General features: G+C 42.9%; 1 long non-coding RNA gene and 1 other non-coding gene across 3 annotated transcripts; one reads left to right on the forward strand and one right to left on the reverse strand.

Moving 5' to 3' along the window:
• Positions 1-948: 948 nt before the first annotated feature.
• On the reverse strand, positions 949-1,021 carry Trnaa-agc (transfer RNA alanine (anticodon AGC)). Its single transcript has one exon. It is a non-coding gene; the product is annotated as a tRNA-Ala (tRNA).
• Positions 1,022-1,224: 203 nt separating this feature from the next.
• Positions 1,225-25,385, forward strand: LOC119372241 (uncharacterized). Of its 2 annotated transcripts, none has more exons than XR_005179483.2 (4): positions 1,225-1,591; positions 13,594-13,706; positions 15,706-15,910; positions 19,627-25,385. It is a non-coding gene; the product is annotated as an uncharacterized LOC119372241 (long non-coding RNA). The 2 variants fall into 2 exon arrangements; XR_005179484.2 differs by having other exon boundaries at positions 1,225-1,519.
• Positions 25,386-25,910: the final 525 nt, after the last annotated feature.

Below are 25,910 nucleotides of genomic sequence, written 5' to 3' on the forward strand. Positions count from 1 at the left end.
TATGTATTCCTCCACTAAATCGTATGATCTTCGCATAAGATGGAAGATTGACTGCGATGCCTCTGTTTAGCAGAACAGGCCCATCATATAATCCACACACTGGATACTAATAATTTGAACCCCTTCTCCTGCCCATAGCTGTGTAACATCATGGCTATGCAAATGTACCACAAACATACATATAGCTATATACTATCCTGTCATGATCAATTGACACCAATTATATGTTATTAACAATGCTAACCTGATATGGCATTGCAACTTGTCTAGCGCATCATCTGACTAGTAAAACTCCTACTCTTTAAAACTAGCATGTCCTAAATTAAAATGCTATATACTAGTGTCTGGGATCCTGGCCAGGATAGCCTAATATATATATATAACAACCCTATAAAAGTCATACAAAATAACACATCACTTATTTCATCGTTTCCTATAGAATTATTGCCATTGTTGCATCAATGAAATGTATCTTATGTATTATATTGGACATGTCTGTAGCGCTCATTCTGGTCTTGTTATCACGTGCAATTCTTTACATAAAGATCACATTTTATTTTGCACCATATTGATCACCCTCATAATTTTGGGACCTATCTACGTGATACAAGCAATATTTCCCCATTCTTTTTTTTCCCCCATTACCGCTGATATATCACATATAAACATTGTTTTCTTTAAAATACTTCGTGATACTTTAGCTAGTATTGTATAACCAGGAATTATTTGCCCATTTGCTTGTGTTCGTTGGCACAATAGCTAACACTGATTCAAAATAAACTTTTGCATTTTGCATTGTTTGTTTATGCATCACTGTTTTGTTTGTGTTCCATGTGCTCTTTTTTGTCCCACTGCCTTCCATAATGCTGGACATGAGGGTATGACAAATACGTGTGTTGCGATATGCATTAAAAAAAAAAAAGAATGAGAAAAAAAAAAAAAAAGTAGTGGAGGTGCGGGGTATCGATCCCCGTACCTCTCGCATGCTAAGCGAGCGCTCTACCATCTGAGCTACACCCCCAGACGACCAGGGTGGACAAATTCTGAATAATAACTGTTCTTTCAATGAAATTGTGTATTTTGCACTGTTTGCGTTGGTTGAAATTTATAGACAATAGTACAGATAACCTTTGTGTGTAATAACTGAGCTGAAGACAACGTTAGCAGATTAGGGTAACGTCACCTGAGTATATGCCGACTGTCTCGGAAGCCGTGGCCGTGTTTACCATCATGGCTACTGTCGCCGGCGCAAAACGCTCATGTGATGGCCTGCATCGCAATGTTTTTCTGCTTGACGGCTCTTGTTGTTTTGTGCCGTTGCGAGTGGCGTTCGTTCAACCGCGGCCTGTGCATATTGTGCGTGCGTGCTCTTCCCAGCCAAGTCGTGAAACGTGTGTGCTTTCGTGTTCTCTGTAGCCAATGGTGTGCTGCTGGCGCAGGCAGCTACCGAGTGCCTTGAAATGTGCGAGCGCGCTTCGGTTCGAGCGAAACAAAGTCAGCGATTGATTTCAGCGCAGCAGTGAGTCAGCAGTGATTTCAGCGCTGTGGCAACGGGAGTTCTGTGCATGCGTACTTGTGCTCCTTGTATACGGTGAGCTTGTGCGAAGAAGCCTGGGTGCTGCGGTGAAAAGCGGGCAGGGTCAAGGCACTGGCAGGGATGGCAGGGTGTGTTGCATAAATCTGTTGCAACTTGTCATACTTGGGGGTATTTGCCCCTGCAGTTCCAGCTTTCCCGTAAGGTTTCTGTGTACTGCAATAAGGTACGCATTTGGGCTGGTTGGTTCATGATTAACTCTAGAAAACAGCGCTAAAAGACGGGACGAAGAACGGACACAAACCACGGCGCCGTGGCTTGTGTCCGTTCTTCGTCCCGTCTTTTAGCTGCTGTTTTCTACAGTTTCTGTGTAATCCGCTGTGCATTTCGCAAGTGCCTGTGCGGTCTGTTGACATCGGCCGTTTTCCTTAACCCTTTCAGCCCTGGATTTTTTATTTGGTCGGTGAATATTTTTGTGCGTGTTTTCCTAATAGTTATGACCTCAGAAGACCAAAAACGAAAAATTGAGCCAGTGGTGCAAGTATTAATGGATTTACAGACATGACGTCAAATTAGGTCATCAGGGCTCAGCGGTTGCAAAATGAGAAAAATTGCATCTTTTTTCCTGCTAGTCACTAGAGTACACAAAATGTGAACCACGTCTCATTTTTCAGTGTGATACTCATTGAAACAGCTTCGGTACGTCGATCCGAAAATGGCGCTTACCCGCCTCGGCTGACCCGCCTCGGCGTCACCCATGACTTCGCTCAAGCTTCTTCTACCTTGCGGCTCCCAGCTCCGCAAGCATGTCACCATTTCGGTGTCAATCGCAGTGGGGATCATTGAAGAAGTATTCCCCCAAGAATCGGCAGTTTTGGTTTCATTCCAAGGTCCTAGGGCAAGTTTGTGCGATGGTGTCAATTGACACCGCCAGGGCCGAAAGGGTTAACTCCGGCGATTTTTTGGCCATGTCAAAGTAATGGTGCTTTTATGTTCCTGAGACGCTCCTGTTACGGGCCCGATAGCAGAAATACTCTGCAAATTGGAGAATAATTTTAAATAAGCAAGAAAGCGCAACACCGAAACTACAACCGAAACCCAACCGAGTGTACTGTCTACGTAGCGTGTATCCGAAACATATCCCCTAGGATGGCTGGGGCCCATACTGCGCCGCTATTGGCCGGAAATGATCACGTGACCTACACGCACTTCCGGGGATTTTTTTTGTTTTTTGTTTGTTTTACGCCAACATGGCGGCGTCCATAAGCGAAGCCGCGCCCGCTGTAGAGATGACGCCAATATGTTTGGGCTTTTGGGACGGCGGCGTTTATGTCCGCTGTCGGCGGGCGTGGGAAGACGCGGCACTTGTACGCCTTCGGATGTTAGCTGTTTTAAGGTAAGTAGTTGTCTTACCTGTGGTATTTACGCTGCGGTCTTCTGTTCCGCGCGTAATCTACATGTGTTTCAAAGTTGCAGTCTTTTGTGACGGGGTGCTGCTCCTTGCTATACCGCACGTTCACCCAAGAGTCCTTGTCATCTTTTTCTTATGACGCGATGCACCGCCTTCCAGCTTTCGCGCTGTATAGTACCACTGCTTATGAAACGCATAGTAGCGGTTGGAGCCTTGTATACTCATTTAGGAAGGACACTGAATGCGCATAGCGGGTGCTCCCCCCCTCCCTTTTTTTTTAACACAAACTAGTGGGATGCTGTCAACATTTAGCAGTAAAAAATACACGGTGAAATCGTCTTTCGAAAATAGTAACTTAGCCTGTCCGATTATCTCTTCGCCAATCCGTAAATTTCAAAGCCTTTGATCACTCTATCACATTAAAGTAGGGAGCGCAGTTCTTCTCATAGACTGATGGTTAAACTAACGTCCAAAAACGTTTTGTGCTGTTTTGAAAAATTGAAATAAGAAGCAGTAAACGGTACATGCCAGCTTCAATGCATATCTCTGTCATGTTGAATCAGACATGTAGTGCAAGTAGTAGTGTCCACTGTTGCCCATGCAACATGAATATTGAGAAAAAAAAAGTGTATTATTGTGAAACAAAAGTTGGCTATTGAATTCAAAAACATAATTGGACAGTACAGACACGCATGATATTTGCAGACACAGTTATTAGAAATATTGTACACATTCCTTTTATTACTGTCACTGAACATATTACACATGAGTGCTGCTGATACAGATATGAGAAATGAACTGCAAATATGTTTTGCATGAAAAAAAGAACTGCGAGGAAGCATAGTGAAATGACAGACAGTATGAAAAGACAAAGACAAAAGGAGACAGACATGTGCACTCATAAAAAAAAAGAAACGCTCTATATTTCATGCACTTCTGAAAATGAAATAATTTGCGAGTCAGTGCACACGTCTGTCTCCTTCTGTCTGTGCCATTTCGCGCCGTTTATCATTTCGCTGTGCTTCAAAACCAACTAGCCCACAAACAAGCATTAACTGCAGGAAGCTTTCCTAGACTGTGACATGTTTTGAAAGAAATGACTGTGAGAGAAGAGTACTTCACAGTGCATGTTATCCAAGACATAATGTCATGACCACATTGAAAGGACACTTCCGGGACCCTATATAAAATACTATGTTAGACGACAAGGCTGAAGATCTTTTACTTGAAGCAGGATTAGAACACCACAATACGTGAAGCGGTGTTAAATTTTGGAACAAACTGTGTGTTCTAATACCTTGAAGAGATGCCATAAAATTGCACCAGAACACCATTCACCGAAGACATGTGCTCTTACCCTTTTCTTAAATAGTGTGTTCCCTCGTCCGGTTGATGCAAATGCATGGTCCACCCGATGTAGCCTTTCTTTATGGTCTGTCTGCAGCTTAGAGTAGTCTTAATTGTTCTAGTAATTTTCTGCGTGGTATCATGTTGTTCAGCAAGCATCAACTCCCCCAAGAAAATGTTTTTGAACATCAGTCTTGCCTTGGAGGTAGCACTAGGCATACAATACGCTTGGTAAGCACAGATTTGAACCTGAAAATCTGATTTATTTTATTGATTATTTGTTGTGTGTTTTAGTTATCTCGTACGTACTGTCGGTCTTGGGCAGGAGTGAATATAAACGATGCAAGAATAAATGAAACAACATGAGAATACATAAGAGAAATTGTCATGTACGGAACCTTACTGCTGCATGTGACAGCACTCGGCACTGCACCGACAAAGTAAATGTAAATGGCATAGCTAGTTTATCAAAGCAAGCAAAGAATACTATTACACACCTAGTTGATCAGAAACAAGAAAAGAGATATGAGAGGAGAAATCACAGCAAGCAGTACGAGATTGTATCTGAAAAATCACATACACAGCATCCTTAATGTCGTCGCGTATGACAAGTAAGGAGTAAAAAAACACAGCTACTTAAAACAAACAAAAAAGAATTACCGCATATCAAAGGTGTATGACAAGTGTAAGGAGGCCGCGAAAACTATTAACGGGAACAATCGAATGCACTCAAGAAAAACCAACTAATTCGGCATTGAGACACCCTCGGCAGGCAGATCCTTTGAATATGGGTACTACTGCGAATGAACATGTTTTTGTGCCGATATTCGCTGACCTTCATTGGATGAAAGGCCCACGTTTGCCACTTCTGTACTGTTGGAAAGCACTGTTTCTTATCTGCTCCTAGTTCTGTTGATCTATTCCTACTATCTATGTCAACCATTATAACTCTGGATTTCAGTAGGCTAGGGACTAAAATTTCAAAAAGATTAGGCAGGATCTGCAGTATAATATAATTCTTTTTATTGCTTGTCATTAAAAATGAAATTACCAACAGGGACATGCCCAGCACGAGGTCCTTTCAAATGGCGTGGTCTAATGTGTACTTTGGGATGTGATCAATTGTAACCAATTTTCTGCAGCTTCTGGAGCAACTAAAACCTCACTTTCGAGCAGGAAAGCAGCCTTTCGGAGCAGTTGCCAGTCACGCATTTTCTAACATACATTTTGTCGCTAAACACGAGTAGTTTACCATGTTTAACAAAATAAATGTATGCACACATGCATGTATACTTGTCTATGATGTCCCAAAAGGTGAAATTAACCCACAGCGTCTCAACTTTCTGCTGACAGCCCTAGATTTCTATATATCCATGACATCAGGCTGCCGACATTTCCTTGTGATACACATCTCATTTGCTAATCAGTAAGGCTTTCCCTGATGCTTCAAGATTCATAAGTTTTCCACTCATATACTGTTTACTATCAGAAAGAACCAGCCTTGTGATGACGCCTGTGCTTTCAATGCAGCCTAGGCATTCGAGTTAAGTGGAGAAGTACATGCTGTCGCACTTTATGGCCAGACTCGTTAGGCTTTTGGTTCTTTTGCAGTTAATAAATAATTGGTATATTGTAAATTCAAACAATGAGCAACATGAAATTTGCTAGAATGAAAGGTTTCGCATTTTATTTAAACAGGTTTTCTTAACTTGCACTTTTGCTGAAAAGTATTTGTATTGTATTTCACCGTGCTATCCCAGCAAAATCCCGCCGCCCACTGCAGTGGGCTGACATTGTTTATAAATTCTGTCCATTGTATGATATTAAAACTTCAGTGACCTGCATAAATCCGTTAGAAGTCAGAAGAAATAGCAATCAAAATCAAATTTTTTCTAAAATTACCGAACTCGAACACCATGTTTTAATCACATGTGCATACTTCTTACTGTAGTTAATACAGTCAGTCCTCACATAAAAGACTGGAGTCACACAAAAACTTGTAAGTCTGTGCTTGTTTGTCTCACTTCCTTCTTAGTCTCCTGCCCAACAGTCAATTCAACCAAGATGAACGCTCACCAACTAGCCCAAATTTCTACACTGCTTACTCATGATACATAGCAACTTCAGCTTCCACCTCCCCTTCCCAGTGTTGCGGTCTGGGTCAGTACAACAAACTCTCATACAACCTTCCAGGTTGCATGAGATGGCGGCAAGCACTGTGTTCATGTCTTTGCTGCTCAAGGTCGTCACAATGGGCAAAGTTGTAGCACAAATGACGGGTAGGTATGAACATTATTGCTGCAATTTACTTGCTCATCACCATTAACTCAATTTAATACATATGCAGACCCTCGTTGGTGTTCGCCCAGCCGTACGTACTTTGCTAACAGCCGCCCTACTGCTCGTTCACCGTCACCCCAACCACGCCGCTATTCCATGCTGACCAACTAAGTATCATCTCGGACGGAAAACGAGATCATGCAGCTCCTAGAGGTAGTGCTGCATCATTTTCGACTGATCCCAATCCTCTGTTGACACTCCCTACGAACAAGAACCTAATAGAAGTGCATGTTGTCAGTATTTCTTTCACGGCATTAGTCGATACTGGAGCTCAGGTGTCCATAATGAGTGCTCTCTCTGTCGCCGACTCAAAAAAGTACTCATGTCTGCTATAACTAAAGCCGCACACGTCACCGATGGTGGAGCTGTTGCCGTCACTGGGATGTGTACAGGTTGAATAAGCATTGCCGGCCACCATGATCCCGTCTATTTACAGTGCTCAACAATTGCTCTCACGACCTAATAATTTTGCTTTTGTGTAAAATGTTTGAAGAGGAAGACCTTAGAAAGTTTTTGGTACTGGGAAAGCATAGAACGACCCTGCAGTCTGCTGTACGCAGTTTTTTTTAATTGCCTTTGTCTTGCTCCTATTTTTACTTTCAGCAGAGAGCCAGAAGACTGCACTGGAAACTCCATTCAACACCATATTGCAGAACATACAGTGATGTGACCCCAAGGCCCCCGAGTATTTTCTGACATTGTTCCCACTATTGCAATAAATGATGAGATCACACACACTCTACTAGAATAAATGCAGTTGTCGTGCGCTTACAGCAAATAAACTTCTTCAAAGTCTAATTTGTTTTGTGACTCATTTATGTTGCTTCCCCAACACCCACCATTATTCACAGCCAGGATACTAACTACCAGATGGACTGGTCCCACCCATGAAAATGTCATAGCTATTTAGCAACCACAGGAGATATACTTTTGTAATTAGAGCACAGGGTTTACGAAAGGACACAGTACATGGGTCTGCAATTGAAAATACACTATCTGACCTTGGAGTCACTGAAAAGTAAGTAGTGTCTGTGGCCCAATCTAAAATGAGACATGGGACAACTTAGTTACAAGATTCCTTGAGTAAATTCATTCTGTATGTGAATCTAGCAGTACAAATACAAATGAGGCTTATGAGAGCTTTGTTCCTTTATTAAAATATGCTTAGTATAATGCTTTACATTTCACATGGTAAGGGCTCCCAAGAAAGGTAGAAAGTCGTGGATTCCTTGTAATTCTCTGCAAATGTTTCATAAGAGATGCTTCCATATGTCATGAGAAAAAAGGACTTTAACAGTATTTGGCAATGAACTAATGCAGATATAACAAAGTGCTTGAATCGAACTGAAGATGTGCAGATTAGAACCTCTACCACAGGTAGTGCTCTAGTTGAAAGACGTGACGTGCAAACATAGACACACGAGAGAAGACATTGCAATCACCGCCTAACAACTGAAAAGGCACACAGTGGCCGAAAGAAAGTACCTAGACACGAAACTTATCTGCGCATGCCCAGGCAAGATGTGATACCTATCAGTCCGCACACGTGGTGGTACACGTGAGAGATAACCGTTCAGGCATTTAATTTCTTTATGCGCGTTAACTGACTGGCTGGCTCACGCGTGCACTACCATTATTATTTACACGCCATGCCTGAACTATCAGACGTGTTGCTTCATTCCTGTGCCTGTAGAAAACTGCGCATTCATCGAATTTTGTTGTGCATTTACACTCTCGACAATGTCAAGATAGATGCATGCATCATTAACTTGCATAAAGCAGAAATAAAAATCCTGAACAGTTATCGATAGGTATCACCTCTTGCCTGGGCCTGCGCAGGCAAGTTTTTATGTTTACTTTCTTTTCCGCCGCTATGTGTCCTTTCAGTTGTTAGTCGGCGTTTGTGGTGTCTTGATATCTCTCTCGTGCCCGTGTTTGCACGCCCTTTTAACATGAATGCGAACTAGCTCAGCTCTCTCTTATTGTAGTGCTCATGCCGATTTGTCTCTTCCTGAATGAATGTCATCCAATTCATTATAAGTAACATAAAAGCATCAAATCTGGAAGCATTCTTAATCTGTATTTCACGCCTGTCAAAAAACACAAGGGCCTTTTAGGAAGCGTAACATGAGTAATGCATATTTCAAACCAGGACCGTACGCAGGAATTTTTTTCGAAGGGTGTTCGTGTGTAGAACGGCTACTGCGGCAACTGGTGGTCGCTGTGAAGGCATGGAACTATTTTAGTGTCACACGAAAAGTTAAAGCACGAAAAAATTTTGGGGGGTGTCAGAACCCCCTCAACTTCTCCTTAGTTACGGCCCTGTTTCAAACCCCCGTTCATATATATGTCTAATAAATACACTAGTGCCAAATAATGCCAAATGTCTTATAATTTATTCAATTAAGAGCTTACTTGACCTGTTAACCATCCTTGTCCATTTCATTCAAAATTTGTCACGCTTTTTCCCAGAAAAAGTACTATAGCGTCCATATAACTTGTAACCTACTTTGAAAACACACACCTATTTTGTAACAAGAGTCGGTATTTTAGAATAACAGAGAGCTGAGCTAGTTGGTACGTTTTCATTCTAAAAAGACAGGGCGTGCAAACACGGACACAAGAAAGGAGTCAGGACACCACAAAGCACAAACGGCATTTGTGGTGTCCTGACTTCTTTCTTGTGTCTGTGTTTGCACGCCCTGTCTTTTTAGAATGAAGAGTCGGTAATAGTTCATTGAAGCACTTTCACAGATACTTTTGCTTGCATCAAGAACCTGCTATATATTATACTTTTGCTAATAAAACAGCAAATCGTTAACGAAGTATTGAGCCTTAGCAAACAATGTAGTTGTACTAGCAATCTACTTACTGATGTGATAAGCAAGCCTGATAAAAAACTAGACACAATATACAATTGAATGGAAAGTCGCAGTCAGTGTAAAATGATAATATACAGAAAAATAGCAGCATGGTTTACAAGTTGAAGAGGTTCCAGCTGGCATTTGGTTTCTCGTTAAGAAATATATGTGCTGTTGGGCAGGTAATGATGTATACATCAGAATAAACAGTGCACTGTTCTGTTAGACAAGCGGAAAGGGAAAACAAACACTTTTTAAGGATGGGATGGGATTTTGCTTGCTATTTTAATGTCATTAGTGAACCTTGAACATCACATTAATAAAGAAGAGTCTGTGCTCCAATTTCACGACATATGTCGTTATTTCTGTACTTCATATTCAAGTGGTATGTGCATCCAATTACTGGAGGTCAGGGGGTGGGGGGTAGTTCTAGGGGTGCTGTATATTTTGTCTTTGCATATTTCTTACAGTAAACATGTTCCTACATAATGTACCACGTTGAGAGTTTGCAAAATATAGGTATATATTCTCCAAGTACATCATTTCTTGAATCGACTTCTGCTTTCTTTTGTTCGTGCTCTTTTTTTTTCTGATCATGTCGTTAAGTTTGTTAACCGTCCTTCATTTCAATGTATGTCCTGTTTTGGTTTCGATATTTGGGCCCTGATGGGCAATCAATTGGCATTACTACTTGGTTCTGCATGTCCAATTCACTGTGATGGATGCATTGCATGCTGACATGTACATAACATGTCCCATTACATGTTGAAGTAGTAGTTCAATGCAGCAGAGCACCCATTAAAATTACATTAGTTCACATAAAAGAGTATGCTTTGCTCCCTGCCTTTTTCAAAATGAGGTACTACACTTACCAGAAGCTTGGAAGTTTATCATTTAGAAAACGCAATTCCCGAAGCATTTTTTTTTTTTACATTTGCGTGCGCTAAATTTTAATTTTAACGGCATCGAGCTGTGTTGTGAAGAATGAACAAATATCCACAAAGTGCCTCCTGTCTTTTCTTTCTCTTTTTTCACCGTAGCTGAATAAGAATGCACTCATACGCCAGCAAAATTAAGTTATAGGGTTTCTTTCGTCGTGTCAATTGTTATTGTTATTATTATTAGGTTTTAATACATAGAGAACACGAAGGCACAGAGGAAACAGAGAGGGTACAGGCTGACAACTGCCACCTAAAGGGGCACAATGCCTGCCTGCTCCTTGAACGGGCAGGGGGAACAGAGGAAATGAAGATAGGGGGGAAAGAAAGAGGAGAAAAAAACAAATAACACAGACGTAAACACAAATTAGCACGTGCTCGCTGCATAACGAATGCGGGACACTAAAAATTGTGCTTAGTGTCTCACATGACCCACATGACGGACTGTCTAGACGTTCTTGACGGAATAATATCCCAAGCACTCATACAGAGCCAAATTTATAAGAGGGCTCTGTCACGACGAGGCAATCCGCGACCACGAATACGGGGAGGGAACAATCCGCTTGCTACACGCTGGTCAGGGTGCTGCTTCAGAAGATGTCAGCGGATGAACAGACGAGCGTTGTCAAACAGGCATGAAATTTCTCGGCAGTCACATTCGTTGTGGGCACAACTTGAAGCTAGGTGATCGGCGTCTTCATTGTCATCAATACCCACATGCGTAGGTATCCAGTAGGTCCAGTAGCACATGAGGGACAACCCCACGAGAAATACCACACGATCGCGTTATAAAGCACGCCAAAGGGGGCGACGCCGTGTACACGCTCCCGGATTAATGTTGATTACCACTTCATCCATCGTAAAACGATCGGCGTATGGGCGTTTGTCAGCAAAAGGCTCAAACATTTCAGCGTCATCTCTACGGCGGGCACGGCTTCAGCGCAAAACAAAACGCGATCGTGGGCGCCGCCATGTTGATTGAAAACATACAAAAACAAACAAAAAAATACCGGAAGCGCACGTAGGTCACGTGACCATCTCCAGCCAATAGCGGCGCAGTATGGGCCCCAGCCATCCTAGGGGATATGTTTCGGATACACGCGTCTACGTATGACGTAGACGTTGTTGTTACGAACGAACCGGAAGTCGTGCAAGGCATGCCGGTCACGCCGGCGCGGAGTATGAAAACTGTGACAGCCGGGACGACCAGCGAAGCGCCGGCCAAACCAACGCGGTCTGTCGCCTTGTGCACAGCAGACGCTCGCTGTAGCGGCCGAAGCAAGGGAGTGACATTTCCATAGAGCCAATGGGGACGAATATTTGGACACGATGGTAGTGCCGTCTGGATTCTAACGGTAGTTGCAAAAACAATTAAAAATGTTATCTTGCTTTCAACAGAAAAAGCTTTTAGGATCTTTCACATGCAATTTAGTTTTAAGAACTACGAATATTGTTTGTAGATTTTATAGCTGTGTATAAAATGAAATATGTTTCAAACGCACAAGGGCGTTTTGATATGGCGCCTGGCGTTCCGCATAGCAGACGATGCCATCGTCGTCTGCTTCTGCGTCGCCGCTGGCCCCGCTCTCTCGGGCAGCCCCTTCTCCACCCTCGCTGAATTTCTATTGTTTCTATAATTAACACAGTAGTCACTTACTCATTAGGTACTCACAAGTATCTTACATACTTACTTTAGTAGGGTAGTGCTGCCGCATACAGGCTGAGCGAAATGACAACGCTGATCACACAAACATGCTGCAATAAATTATTTTATTGCGACTGCATCGATGTTTACACAAAATGAAGGACACGTAAGTAGCGTTTTAGCATGTATACCAGCGAATAACATGCATGCATAAGCGTTTATATGCAAATAAGGTACGTACTACGCATAGCCCCACCACAGATGTTAGCACAGATGCTGTCCGGCGTTGGATGATAAATAGATCCAACTACACGAAGCCTTCGCTGGTATAAGAAAGGTATACTGCTAAAGTCCCTGCACTTCTGCTGCTCAAGATGTCGCACCACTTCGTTCACAGTATTCAGCAAACTGTAACTGATATGAACATATCCGCGTCCCTTTCTCGGCCACCAGTGCGGCGTGACTGTTTGTTTTCTGGTTTGCGCTGCCACCAAAAGAGCGTCACTTTCAAATCTTTTTAGCCTTTGCGCTATACACGTTTCTGACAGCATAAAATTAAATGAGAAACGGTTTTTTGTGCATATTGACCTGAAGTCTTACAAATAAAATCAGCGACAAAAAGGCTTAGATGGCGTTTCGATTACTGCTGCCGGCGGTGCGCTGTCGTCGTTTCGATGGGGGCGACACCTGAAGGCCCGGACGCGAAGCTCGCATCATGCCACCGGCTTGGCCGAAGCACCGAAGTTAGCGGTGCCTTCGGCTGCGTCACTTCCGCAGCCTTCCCAATACTGACGTCACAGACGCAATGTTGCCAATAATTGTGGGAAGCCAGGAGGGCGTTTGCAGACAATCTTTAAAATTCATTTGCAAACAATCTGCGCATGTCTCAAGCCTGTAATTTGGCATAAATGACGGAAACGTGCAAAGGAACGTACCCAGTGAATTTCATTGAGATCCATCGACCTCGAAAAATCGCCGGAGTTGGTCTTTAACGCCCCCTGTGTGCTGCAGAAGTCGGAGCCTATTTTTTTTTTTTTTCGCTGTATGTTCCGTTCTACAAGTAACAGAGTGGACTCGATCGTGTCTCGGATGTAGGGAATTCACTGCGTTCGGACTCGATTGTGCCTCAAAAGTAGGAAATCCACGCGCAACGACGGGTTTACCGGGGAAATTGAATGGCGTCGCAGGAGTCCGGACACTGCGTGGGCAGCATTGCGATACATCGGACTCGATGTCTCCGAAGTATGGAATATCTCCGTAGCTATGCGTGCCGTGTCGACTACGCACAGCGACGCATTCGCTGGGGAAACTGCTTCAATAGCGTCGCAGAAGGCGTGGCGCTTCCTTTAACAAAACGCGCTCGATCTGGCCCTCTGGTGGCTCGGGCACACCACGGACGTAGAGGCGGGGCTCTCAGAAAGCCTGGCGACTGCTGCTTTCGGCATTTAGCTGCATGTGCTCGTGTTTGTCACTAGCGATTTTCACCATGAAATGGATGTGCCTTGTCTGCTTTACAGAGATCTCATTTCGTCTGAATACTTCCCATCATAAAGCGTTCCCGTGATGGTACTATAAACCGACCTGCTTGCCGACATGATGCAAAGGAATGGTTACGAGTGGCTACGTAGAGGTAGTGTATCAGCAAGCCTCGAGGTGTGAACAGTCACATTTTATGAAGTAGACAATAGATTTTGTGCACTACAACAGTTTACGTACAACTATGCTCTGTATATTTCACCCGCCTAATCACAGAGGATGTGTATATTGTTGCAGTATGCATCGAATTACTTTCGAGGATGTCGAAATTGTAACTGAATGATTGTCATGACTGTAAAAATATGGTAGCTGCAGATCTGAGAGCACGTTGACACTAATGGGAAGTCTCACCAAGGCTGAAACTGGGAACGTTTAACACGAGGACCATGATAAGTGAAGGTAGACTAGCAGAGTTACTCAAGGAGTTAGGAAACGTTAACTGGAATATCATTGGCTTTAGTGAGGTTAAGAGAAACGGGGAAACACACATGGGCATCGGCAGAATTTTGCCTTGGGGGGTGCAAACCCGTATTGCATTGTGGCTGGGGGAGGGGGGGGGGGAGAGAGAGAGAGAGAGCTGGCATAGCTTGGGTGGGGGGCAAGTGCCCCTTTTGCACCTCCCTGCCTATGCCCATGAAAGCATATGCAGTACTAACCAATTGGCACACGTTCTACTACAGAGGGCTTAATGATAAGAAAAGCGTGGAGGGGAGTTTATAATTCACAAAGACATTGTAGGCAACATTGAAGAATTCTGTAGTATCAATGAAATGGCAGGGAGCCTCGTGATAAAGCTAAATAACAGGTATAAACCCAAAGTAGTACAAGTGTACGTGTTAAAAGACTGGGCGTGCAAACACGGAGACGAGAGAAGTCAAGACAACACTAAAGCTGGCTTGTGTCCGTGTTTGCACACCCAGTCTTTTAACATGAATACCTACCAACTAGCTCAGCTGTCTGTTATTCTAAGATACAGGTGCACATGTTTCCTCCAATATCCAGCCATGACAAAGAAGTAGAACCAGGATATTGAATTGACAGTGACTTGTATCCACTACATATATTCATGGAAGACTTAAGTGCAAATAAGAATAATAGTTGTTTGGGTTTCAAAATTCCAAAACCACGATTCATTACAAGGGATGCTGTAATGGAGAGCTCTGGAAATTTCACTCACCTGGGGTTCTTTAATGTGCACCTTAGTGCACCTTAATGTGCACACAGGCCTCAAGCGTTTTTGCCTCCATCGAAAATGCGGCTACTGTGACCATGATTTGATCCCGCGACCTTCGGGTCGGCAGTCGAGCGCCACAACCTCAAGACCATTTCAGTGCAGAAGCTGCCAGAAAAACAGGGGAAGGAGCATTGGTAACTATAGTATTTACTAGGAATAACAGAGGAGACATGCTTGTGGAAATTACCCAATGAAACCGACTCCACGTAATGGGCACCTTCTAAAAGCATAGAAGTAGCAATTTGCTACGGGATGTCTCAATTTTTTTCTGAGATATTTCATTTGACCAGCACCTCCCTTGTGTTTTTTCCTTTTAAGCAAAGCTTCTATGAGTTACAGATTTCTGTGGCGGCGGCATAATTCACGAAAAACCCGGTACCGGCAAGTGTACAGAGACGTGGGTGTACACAAATAGGCCCTTGGAGGTGTAGCAGTCACATGCGCATTTGTATGCGCCATTTTCCTATAACTGATGCTCTCTCGATAGTGGGCAGTCAGCCATCTCTGTTGTGGCAATCGGATCTTTTATTGAGGCCACCTGTCATTTCACGTTGCCTGTAGCAACAGAAGTGTTGCACTGCTAAGCATGTGCATAATTGCCCAATTCTTAGCATGGAACAGCGTTCCTAATCTTATCATAGTTTTGGGACAATGAACCCCAACAATTTAAATTCATTTGAACACCGAAGCTGTTTTTAGTTGAGGTAGAAGTTCAGCTATTTCCAGGCATCTAATGGTTAACCAAAAATACTATCTCCTTTTTTTCCTTCTAACTGATGCTTTTTTTGCTATTTGGTTAACATCTCGTAATGTGCTCATAAATGTGACATTGGATTGCATCTTATTTTTCTCTTTTCAGGTCACTGTCCAAAGGAACATGCAGAACACTGTTTTTTCTATACATTGGCTACCCCTCTTTACTGAAGGACAACATTTTTTGTACTTTTGGAAACGCTTCTCAGTGCTTGTGCACCTTTGGGTTATTCTTGTATAACAGAAGCACGAAAAGGACAAGGACAAGAAAGTACACAACACAAGCACTTACTCACAACTGGAAGCTTCCAGTTAGGTTACCTTGTATTTAAAACTTCATATATAAGAGGGCAAGGGGTCAAATCAACTGCACATACTACAATCTCTTGCATGGTTACAGATTAATGTTCAGCTGGACAGCTCCCAGCTTAACCTGTCTGAGTTCAAAGCCTTTTGTTGCAGAGTAGCAGCTGTGTGCAAGACTACAATGAATGTATAACTCTAAGAGCTTTTTGAAATGATGCTGTAGTAGTGAAGCAACAAATGCTTGATCTATGATTACATGGCCAACGTGGTTTTTCATTTGCCTTCACTACCTTCCGTGCAGGCAGTCTTCCATTTTGGCTGTTACTCTCGGCAATGCTTCAGATTGAAGCAAAAGCTATGGGTCACATCACTACAGTTAACCAGAAGTTTACGGACCACGTGAGCGCATGGCCACAAGCCTCTTCACGACATTTCCGCGAAGTCAGCGGTGATCGACAGTTGCGCTACGCCCAAGACGCATCCCTCCCTTAATCGATGGCCTGGCTATTTTCCCACTGGGCATTAATATTTTCCATCTTCCACTCTTTAATGCGACACACTCTGCAGCAGCTGTGGCTACATACCTCTATCTTGAGAGCAGTATATCAGCATAACTGTTATCAGTCACAGTCTTTCTCACAAGGCGATATCTACCCAACGGCACACCATTTGAAGCACGCCGCGACAGCTTTGATTCTGCTATCAAAAGAGAAGTGTGGCACTCATACCGCAGATGAGTGTTTTGTTTGAAAACAACGAACTAGCAATGTTCTGCGCGGCAGTAGAAAACTGATATACCAGTGAATAAGAAGACCTGTTTCCAGCCCAGTGCTATGGTCGACGGTAGGTGGCGCACCACTAGGTGGCAGCGGACAGGCAGTTCGGCATGTGCTCACATGGTCCGTAAACTTTTATTTATTTATTTATTTATTCAAAATACCTTACAGGCCCAACGGGTCATTGTGTAAGGGGAACATCAAATTATTATCTACATGGCTATACGCGACGTCAATAATAAACTGTCATCTGTATCAGTATATACAGGTCAACTGTATATCAGTAAGTAGACTCGCTTCATGCACTGCTGATTGAATGGAAGCTTCAGGGCAACTGGCTCGCAACAAATGAATCCTCTATTGACAGAACACACAGCCGATTTCTATTTTTTTATTTAGTATTTACATATACTGCCGTCTCATTGCGAGACATTGCAGGGATGGGTACAGAAGTTGCTTGCAAATCAGGCATAACATGAACCAAATTAGCATACAAATGAATGCTAAACTGCGTGATTTAACAAGCACATAAAAAAAAGCAAGTTATGCAAATGCACGTATAACAAATCAACATTGCATCAAATAACACTTGTTAGATGCTAGAAAAAGGCACAAATATACGAAAAGCGCACCGCACTTTTAGAACTCGAGAGGTACATGTCTATGAATTTCTTCCGCAAATTGCGTGGCAGGTAACAGGCGAAGTGCGCCGTCAAGACCATTACAGAGTTCGACTGTGGATGGGAAAAATGAGTATTTAAAACTATTTAAACGTGGGCAGAATGAGACAAGATTAAGAGGGTGATAGCTTCGAGTAGCACGAGTAGGACACTTCAAAAATGAAACTGGGGCCGCAATAACCGATGAATCATGTACAATCTTATGTGGAGTGACAAGGCGTTCGCACGTGCATCGGTGCGCTAGTGTTTCAAGCGATAAGTTGTGTGCATGCGATGAAGGAGAAAAGTGGTGGTCGTATCTGCTATATATAAACCTTATGGCTTTCCTTTGCAAAGGTTCCAACTTGGCTACGTCACAAGAGAAGTAGGGGGACCAGACAACCGACGCGTTCTCCAGGATTGGCCTGATTAGGGCGTTATACGCAGTTTGCAGTCCTTGGTAGCATCCTTTAATGTACGACTTAAGTAGAATAGTTTGCGAAGGGCCTTCGATGCGAATGCGGTCTATGTGTTTCTGCCATTTCAAATTATGTGTGAAAGTCACCCAAAGGTATTTAAACTCATCTACGTGTGTAATGTTAGTTCCACTGTAACCATAAGAAAAGTCTTGATTATGCGCTATTTTATGAAAACACTACTTCTTTTCGTCTGTACGTCTTCTTCGTCGGTAGTGTTTTCATAAAATAGCGCATAATCAAGACTTCGACATGAACCAACTAGCCCCAATCATCGCCTTACTAACATAAGAAAAACATAACGGCTTAACCTTTATTGGAGAAAGTCATTGAGACTGTCTTCGTTAGATTAGTAGATAGTTGCCAGGAATTGCTCCAGGTACAGAACCTAGAAAAAAACCTCATTTAATAGGAACTGGTCAGCACTCTTGGAAATTACAGAATATAGAACGCAGTCATCTGCATAGGCATGTAGTTTAACTGGCGTGTTTTGAATGACCTTCACGACGTCATTAATATAAATGACAAATAAAAGCGGACCCTTACAGAGTCTTAAGGGACACCGGATTTAACTTCAATGGTATTGGACTTCGCTTTGTTAAAAGAAACGTACTGATGTCTACGATGCAGGTAATCAGCGATCCAAGAAAGCAGTGCGTCATTTTTTATTACGAAGCTTGAGAAGAAGTTTTCTGTGACAGACCGAGTCAAAAGCTTTGGCGTAATCTATAAATATAGCGTCCAGCTGACCTTGATTAAGTACCAAAGCAATGTCATGCGAAAACTCGACAAGTTGCGTGATTGTCGAGTAACCCGGTCGAAAACCGTGCTGGCAGGACGAGATCACATTATTCTCAGTTAAGTACTTAGCAGTGTGTTTGTGTACAATGTGTTCTAGTAACTTACGTGCGGTAGATAACAATGAAATGGGCCTGTAGTTAGAAATTATTTGTTTGTTACCGGACTTAAAGACTGGGATGACGTTAGCTGTCTTCCATGTGCAAGGAACGGTAGACGTCTCAAGTGACTTCCTAAAGATGGTTGTTAGGTAGCGAGCATTCCACTCAAAGTAACATTTACTCTGAGTAGAATTCAATTTGCACTGTTCGTTGTCGGTGAATTTATCAACAGCTACCCTGCAAAGTCAGGCGCAACACTAGACTTGCATCACAAAATGGGAAGTCGTTATTTGTGGCTACCCCACGCAGGGTGAATGGCATGTTTACAAAAGGTGTAAGGAGGTTTGAGGCTCCTCGATTGATTTATCATTGGCCATTGTCCTCTTTGGCATTTTGAGAAGGTTGTCAAGGCCGTTTAATGGCTGGCAAAGTATTTTTTTACTAGTACAAAAGCTGGCAGGGGCAGTGACACTCACTTAACTCTGAAAGTTCTTTCTGTCAGAAGTGTACCTCGTCTTGCTGTATTTCTAGCATGTATAGTTTCAGAAAAGAAGGACGGGCCATCTTTTCTGCTGTCAAGTAAGAACAGTCAAGTGTGGGAGCTGTTTCTTCGTCGGTGTAGTGCATTCATATACTCAGTGGTGGCGATGCAGGCATTTTTTTGTGTGGGAAAAAGGAGTGCAGAGAATGATCTTTCATATTTGTTGGAGATTTCGGACTGGTAACACATTGTAAGGCTAGTTGGAAAACAATTGGGGGATGGGAAAAAATAGTAAAGCACTGGCCATTCCTCCCACATTCGATTTTTAGAGCAACCTCTGCATACATAAGTTGTGTCTTTATATTTTATTCTATTGCTTTAATGCACTCTTGGCAGTAGTGTTCTAAGCAGAATTTTCTTTTCTTTTCAGGCTTATGAGGTTCACTGCATTATGTCTACTGCCGCTGTTGCAGTGTGAAATGCAGTCTTCTGGCGTGCACTCATCAGAATGTTCATTTCATTGAGTGGACTATCCAGCAGTCCTTTTGGCTACAGAGACGGGACATGTTCTTTTGATATATGATGCGTTGACAGAAGAGTCAGTTTATAGTGCCATTTTTTCAAATATTTTGACATTTTGCTGTCAGCTTTTACTAGTAGAAAGAACAAATTTCTCTAGAATGTGATAATTTAATTTGACACATCTCGTAATATGTTCTGTCAGTGCTTGTTTGTTGATGCTTTGCTGTATTTTGTAATCATTTTGTTGCCGCAACTTTGTTGAACTGAACACTAAAGAGCCGTTTTGAAGTCATTTGTTATTGTGGAATTCACAGTAGCAGTAAATAGGATGACAAAGATACTGGGGAAAAAAAAAAGCGGAACGGGCATAACATTTATGACTGCATTGGTGGCTTAACTTTCCTACAGCGTATATGTGTAGGGGTATTATCTGTGCATTGCATAAGCAAGTGAATTGTATACGCAGATGAATTCTCTACTTCACCATTAGTAATGCAAACTTGCAGAAGTAAACTGACCATTGACTGATGTATTGAAATCGCTTCTAGGCAGCGATTTCAATAGATAATTTCTATATTGAATTGCGGTTCGAATAAATCGCTTATATAGAAGCAGTTTTAATAGAAGCAAACATCCAATAATGCCGGCACAGCGACAATGCAATTAGAGCGATAGCTTGTGACAAAGTATGAAAACAAGCAACAGCAGCAGCCAGTAACAGTTAACTGATGCTGTTGGTTGTAACTTACCCACTAGGCAGCACTTGAATAAATGTTCTTATTATTGTAATTCATAATGGTGTTGGCAAGGTTCACTGCTTATCACTTTGATAATGAGTCCAGGATGTAGTGGCACACAAATTGGACTGAGCCGGAGTCAGTAGCTTCCAAAAGCGACCTTTTTCACAGTTGTATCATTTTCTGGTGGAAACAGTGCTGTGGGTAACTCTCACTATGTAAAACTGTACTGCAGAGACAAGGGGCGGACCAAGCTGCATCAAGGCTCATTCGAGTTCAGCGGAGCTGGCGACAGATGGAAGTCAAGGCATCCCTGCCAGGGAACAAGCCGCAGCTGGCGGAAGGGGAAGACTTTCGAAGAGGGAAATTTTGCACTGTCCCTTCTGCCCGTACATTTCATACTACATGGGCCCTCTCAATGTACACCTACGCAAGCACAGCGGTGAAAAGCCCTTCAAGTGCAGCCTCTGCAATGCGGCGTTTCCTTATTCGGCGACCTACAAGCGTCACATGTCCCTCCACACTGGTGAAAAGCCGTTCAAGTGTGACCTGTGTCCCTTTGTGACGGCACACAGCGAGTCCTTGGTCTACCACCGGACCACCCACGCGAGTCGCGAAGCTTTAACGTGCAAGATTTGCTCTTCCGCCTGTGCAAATAAGGGCTCGTTGGTGGCACACATGCGTGCTCATGCGAGGGACAAAGAACGCGCTACTGCTCAACCACCTAATCCGACCCAGCCACCCAGTTACGAACAGCAGGATTAATCGAAAAAGAGTGAGCCCTCTTGCAGCACATTGAGTCAGGCTCTTTTGCCACTTTGTACGTTAGAGCTGCATTACGTACATTGTTTGTTAGTGCATTAACTTGCTTCTTTTTTATGCTCTCGTTGTACGGCTTTCGAATTAAATCTGGTAATCTTGCAAAGCCATTGTTCAACAGTGCTGCCAGAATTATTTCACGTACAGCCTCTTGATTGACATCAAATACAAACTTTAGTACTAGCTACGGAGCACTTTTAAAAATGTAGCAGTACAAAACATTATAATTTGAACTACTTTTTCCAACCCATGAGCATGCAAAATAGACAATGGCCAAGCGCAGTAGTGGGGGAGGGGGTTGCCTTGCAGTTGTTCATACACACGTTTTTTAATTTATGGAGATTACATAAAAAGTATGTGAGCAGGAGGGGCTGCGTCTATCTGTTGATCCATTCAGTGATTCAAAGGAAATCAGATAGGCGCTCTTTTCTGCTACGCTCTTGGGATCTTAGCTCTACGCCTCAGCTTACAGGAGGCCGTACTGATGCCGTTTTGGCCCCCATTTCGTTGTGCAGCCAGCGCAGTTAAAGCCGTGCTTTATCTCAGTGTGCTTATCTCAGGAAGCACAGGGGAAGCCGTGAATCGTACAACAAAATGGTGCACGTTTGCGTCACATGAACACACCCTATACGGAGTAATCCAGCAGACGACTCTTGAATGGGAGCAGGAAGCCCTTTTCCCATGTGCCCATTCTTGTTACTTTCACAGGCACGCTCCCTGACAAAGGCACTCCCTGACCACCTTGATCGAAACTTTATGTACCTTTTCTGGAAAACTGCCCAACCAGTGCTGAAATTTTCTAACGTTATACTTCACTCCCTTCCAAATAGTCTAGATCTAAAACTTTGATGAACTGTGTGAGTAATAATTAAAAAAAAGATTATTAATTCGACAGTCTCTTTTACGGCATGTGACATGTGAGGACAATATTTTTTTTTCTTGTGAAATAAATGTAGGAACCAGTTTTTAGAACTAGGGGTTAATGCCACTACCATGTGAAATTAGCACTCCAGATTTCATGGTCATACTGCTTTTCGTTTCTGAGAAGAGGTACATTTAATTTTACACCCCAGAATAAAATTTGGTGTTTAAATACAAAATAGTAACAAAAGCTACATGGTCGAAATCGCACAAAGTGAAGGCCGAAAGCTCTCTTATTGAACATGCAATATTTCACAATAAAATATGGAAAAGTTCCTGAGATATAAAGCTGAAACAAAGGTGACACATTTATCCTACCATACCCCCTTAAGAAGGCATATTTCATTTTTAGATGCGAAGCATCTTATAGCGGAGTTCAAACCGGTGGTGGTGGTGGTGTGCGGCGTGACCACCCTTACCGTGCATGCGCATACCCTCTCCACACACCTCTCCACTCCCCCTCTCCCCTGCCCCTCTCCAATCTTCCTCTGAAACGCAGGCTAGACATGCCGAAATTCTCTCCTGCGCAAGGCCGCGATGAGCACCAGCGCATGCGCGTCCCCTCCCCCTCTCTCTCATCTCCTACGCTGCCGCCCTTTCGCGCGCTTGTCGACCGCGTTCCCCGCTCGCCCTGTGAGAATTAGCAGCCGGGCTTGAGGGAAGACAAGACGCGTGTAGCGTTCCTCTTCGCATTCTACGACGCAAGGTCGGTAGCATGCCCAACGAACGCCAACGGAACGCGATCGTGCAAGTGCTCAGGCTTCGCATCGCCTCATGGTCCCCTTTAGCGGGAAATGGTGTAATTTTTGTGTCCCGGCACCGTGCGATGTCATTAGCGCTTCTATTCACGTCCTTAATCTGGAGCTTATAGTGCCTTTGCGATCCAGATATTCAGTTTTGTTAAATTGTATTTTTAATTTATACCCAGATGAGGACACTTTTTCTCCTTCATTCCCCAATCTGATTTGTTCACGACAGCGTATGACATGGGAAAGCATCATTTCAGCCCCATCATACTTGAACTTTTGCGCAAATGTAAACCGGGACATGTCATAGGTTACAATATTGCTGATGTAGTTTAAAAAGCAACAGAATTCTTGTTTCACTAATGGTTGGATTGTTTAGCTATCTAAGCAGGTTAGCTTACGCACATATATGCACACGGGCAAAGACAACACGCTTGCTTAGTGCAGTAACATTATATACCGGCTCTCCCAGCTAACTTAGACCAAGATTTAGAAAGAAACCGTGAGCTCTAGGGTAGTTCTACCTGCTGTATATTAGTGGTAGTGGACGTATACATACACCCTGTATTTTTTAATGACTAAGTGCTAATGAATTAACTTTAATTAGCCAACTTTTTTGCTCTTGCTAGAATTGGGGTAAAATATTAACTTTATGTTGTACCACACCTCAAATAACCCCAGAATCAAGCATATATTTTTTTGCTGAAATCTGCCTAGTTTTTCTTTCCGAGAAAAAACAAGCGCGAAACGTGCAAATACGAAATAGGTGCACGCTTGCGCGCCACTATTCGAACGCTTCCAAGCTTTCTTTAGTTGACACATGGCTGCGTTCATTCATCACTGCATTGTACAGGGCTTCACGCTCGATGATGGACACGTTAGCAGCGTGTTTTGACGCGCGGCCATCAAACAGCGTGAAGCCCGGTACAATGAACGAACACAGCCGTGTATCAATCAAAGAACTTAGAAGCGCTTGCGTAGCGGCGCATGAGTGCGCGTCTATTTCATATTTGCTGTGTTTCGCGCGCTTTTGCTTTTTCTCGGAAAAAACAAACAGGCAGATTTCAGCAAAAAATAAATAAATAAATAGATGCTTGATTTTGGGGTTATTTGATGCGAGGTACAACATCAGGTTAATATTTTGCTGATTCGAGCAAGAATAAGACAGTTGCCTAATTAACGTTAACTAATTAATTAGCGCTTAGTCATGAAAAAAAGACAGGTTATATGTACACACGACTACCACTAATATGCAACAGGTAGAACTTTCCTAGAGCGCATGGTTTTTAAAAAAATCTTGGTCCAAGTTAGCTGGGACAGCCGGTATATATATTGGTCCAAGCAAACGCGTTGCCTTTGCCTGTGGTGGGGGCCTCCAATATTCAAGAAACTGTTGCCTGCAAACTGTTGCCTGCAACGCTCCGAGCCCTGTTCAACATCTTAAAAAAAAAAAGAAAAAAAAACACCTAGACTATTGTACCCTAACTCCGGCACGGTTACCTGTTGTGTCAAACTTCTTCAGAATCGTAGTGCTTGTCTGACTTCATATCGAGTCATTCCTTTTATTACACTGTTTTTGAAGTCTGCTTGAGACCGTTTCAGCTTAATTGCTATGCTCTACTCTGTGCATACTGCTGCTGTTAGTGGAGGTAACGTTTATTTGTCATTTGCAAGGCTAATAATACACAGTGTTGTTCAAGTACAACTGATGCATTGTGAATAATTGTTATAGTGATCACAGAAAGCTTCACACTTTGATAACGCCTTGTTCAAGCTCTTGTTTCCTATTCAGGAATAGTGACGTGGGCTTACGTCTAAGTATCTCTCAGCTTAACTTTCAGCTGGTATATTTTAAAATTTCTGAAATAGCAAACTTTTATAAATTACACAAGATGTCTGCAACTTTTTTCCTGCCATTTTGTTGGTGTGATTACTGCAAGTGCAATTCTTGTATGCCCCTGTATTTTTGCAAGAAGTGATAATCTGTGTGTAAATGCTGTTTTATTGGGGCCAAATAAAGCTGTGTAATTAGCACAGAATGGGCATTGTTTGCAGTGAGTCGTCTAACGCAGGGCAGGTAAATGTTCACTTGCCTGCTGTGCAACATGCTATAATCGGCATTGTTTTTACCAAAGTATATTGTTTGTTGTTTTGATAGCATCAAGTGCTGTTCAGCCAAAGGCGAGTCACCCTTATGGTCGAAAGAAATACAGTTTGGGGAACATGAATGAATCTGGAGTTGAGACTTGTGAAACTAAAAAATTGGTGGCAGAAAGCTAGGGAACGCACGGAATGTTGGAGGCTCCTGCCTCGGAAATCCATTGCTTGACTATACTCTTGATAAGTTCAAGTCGTAATGGTGCTATGACAAGGAAATTGTTCAGTGGGGAAACAACTTGCTGCCGATGTTAATGGCTCTGGATATATTGGTGGATTTAGGAGCACTCCCATGGAATTGGGGCGATTGCTAGAGCCACTAAGTTCTTTAGTGGATATCTTTATGATCTGTAGTTTATAGGTGGAGGAGTGGTTGAGGGGAGGAAAAGACTATTTCTGCAGCTCTAGTTAGGAGCACAGCCCATCGTCAGTGTAGTTTAATGAATTTTCAATTGTAGCTTTGCTCCCCCACGCCCACTTCTCCCGGATTCCGTAACAGTAATTCCATATCTGTTGCTAAGTTTTCCGCCAGCACTTTTCCTGTCTTACAAGTTTTAACTGCTGATTTATTCCATCAAGCTGTCCTTGAAACATAATGTTTCGGTGAGACGTAATCCTTTCTCGATTATTGGATGAATACTTTTAACGTTCGATTACAATATGCTGAATATCTTATGCACCTTTCCTGCACACTGAGCCCAAATAGTCTTCGTTTGGAAATTTCTGTCTAAAGATACGTGTTATATGATGCCCCGATCGAGCTTCAAACAGCTCAGAACTCCCGTTTAAATTTTATGCGCCAATGCTACATA

Source organism: Rhipicephalus sanguineus, chromosome 10 (genome assembly GCF_013339695.2).
Source record: "Rhipicephalus sanguineus isolate Rsan-2018 chromosome 10, BIME_Rsan_1.4, whole genome shotgun sequence".
Classification (NCBI taxonomy): domain Eukaryota; kingdom Metazoa; phylum Arthropoda; class Arachnida; order Ixodida; family Ixodidae; genus Rhipicephalus; species Rhipicephalus sanguineus.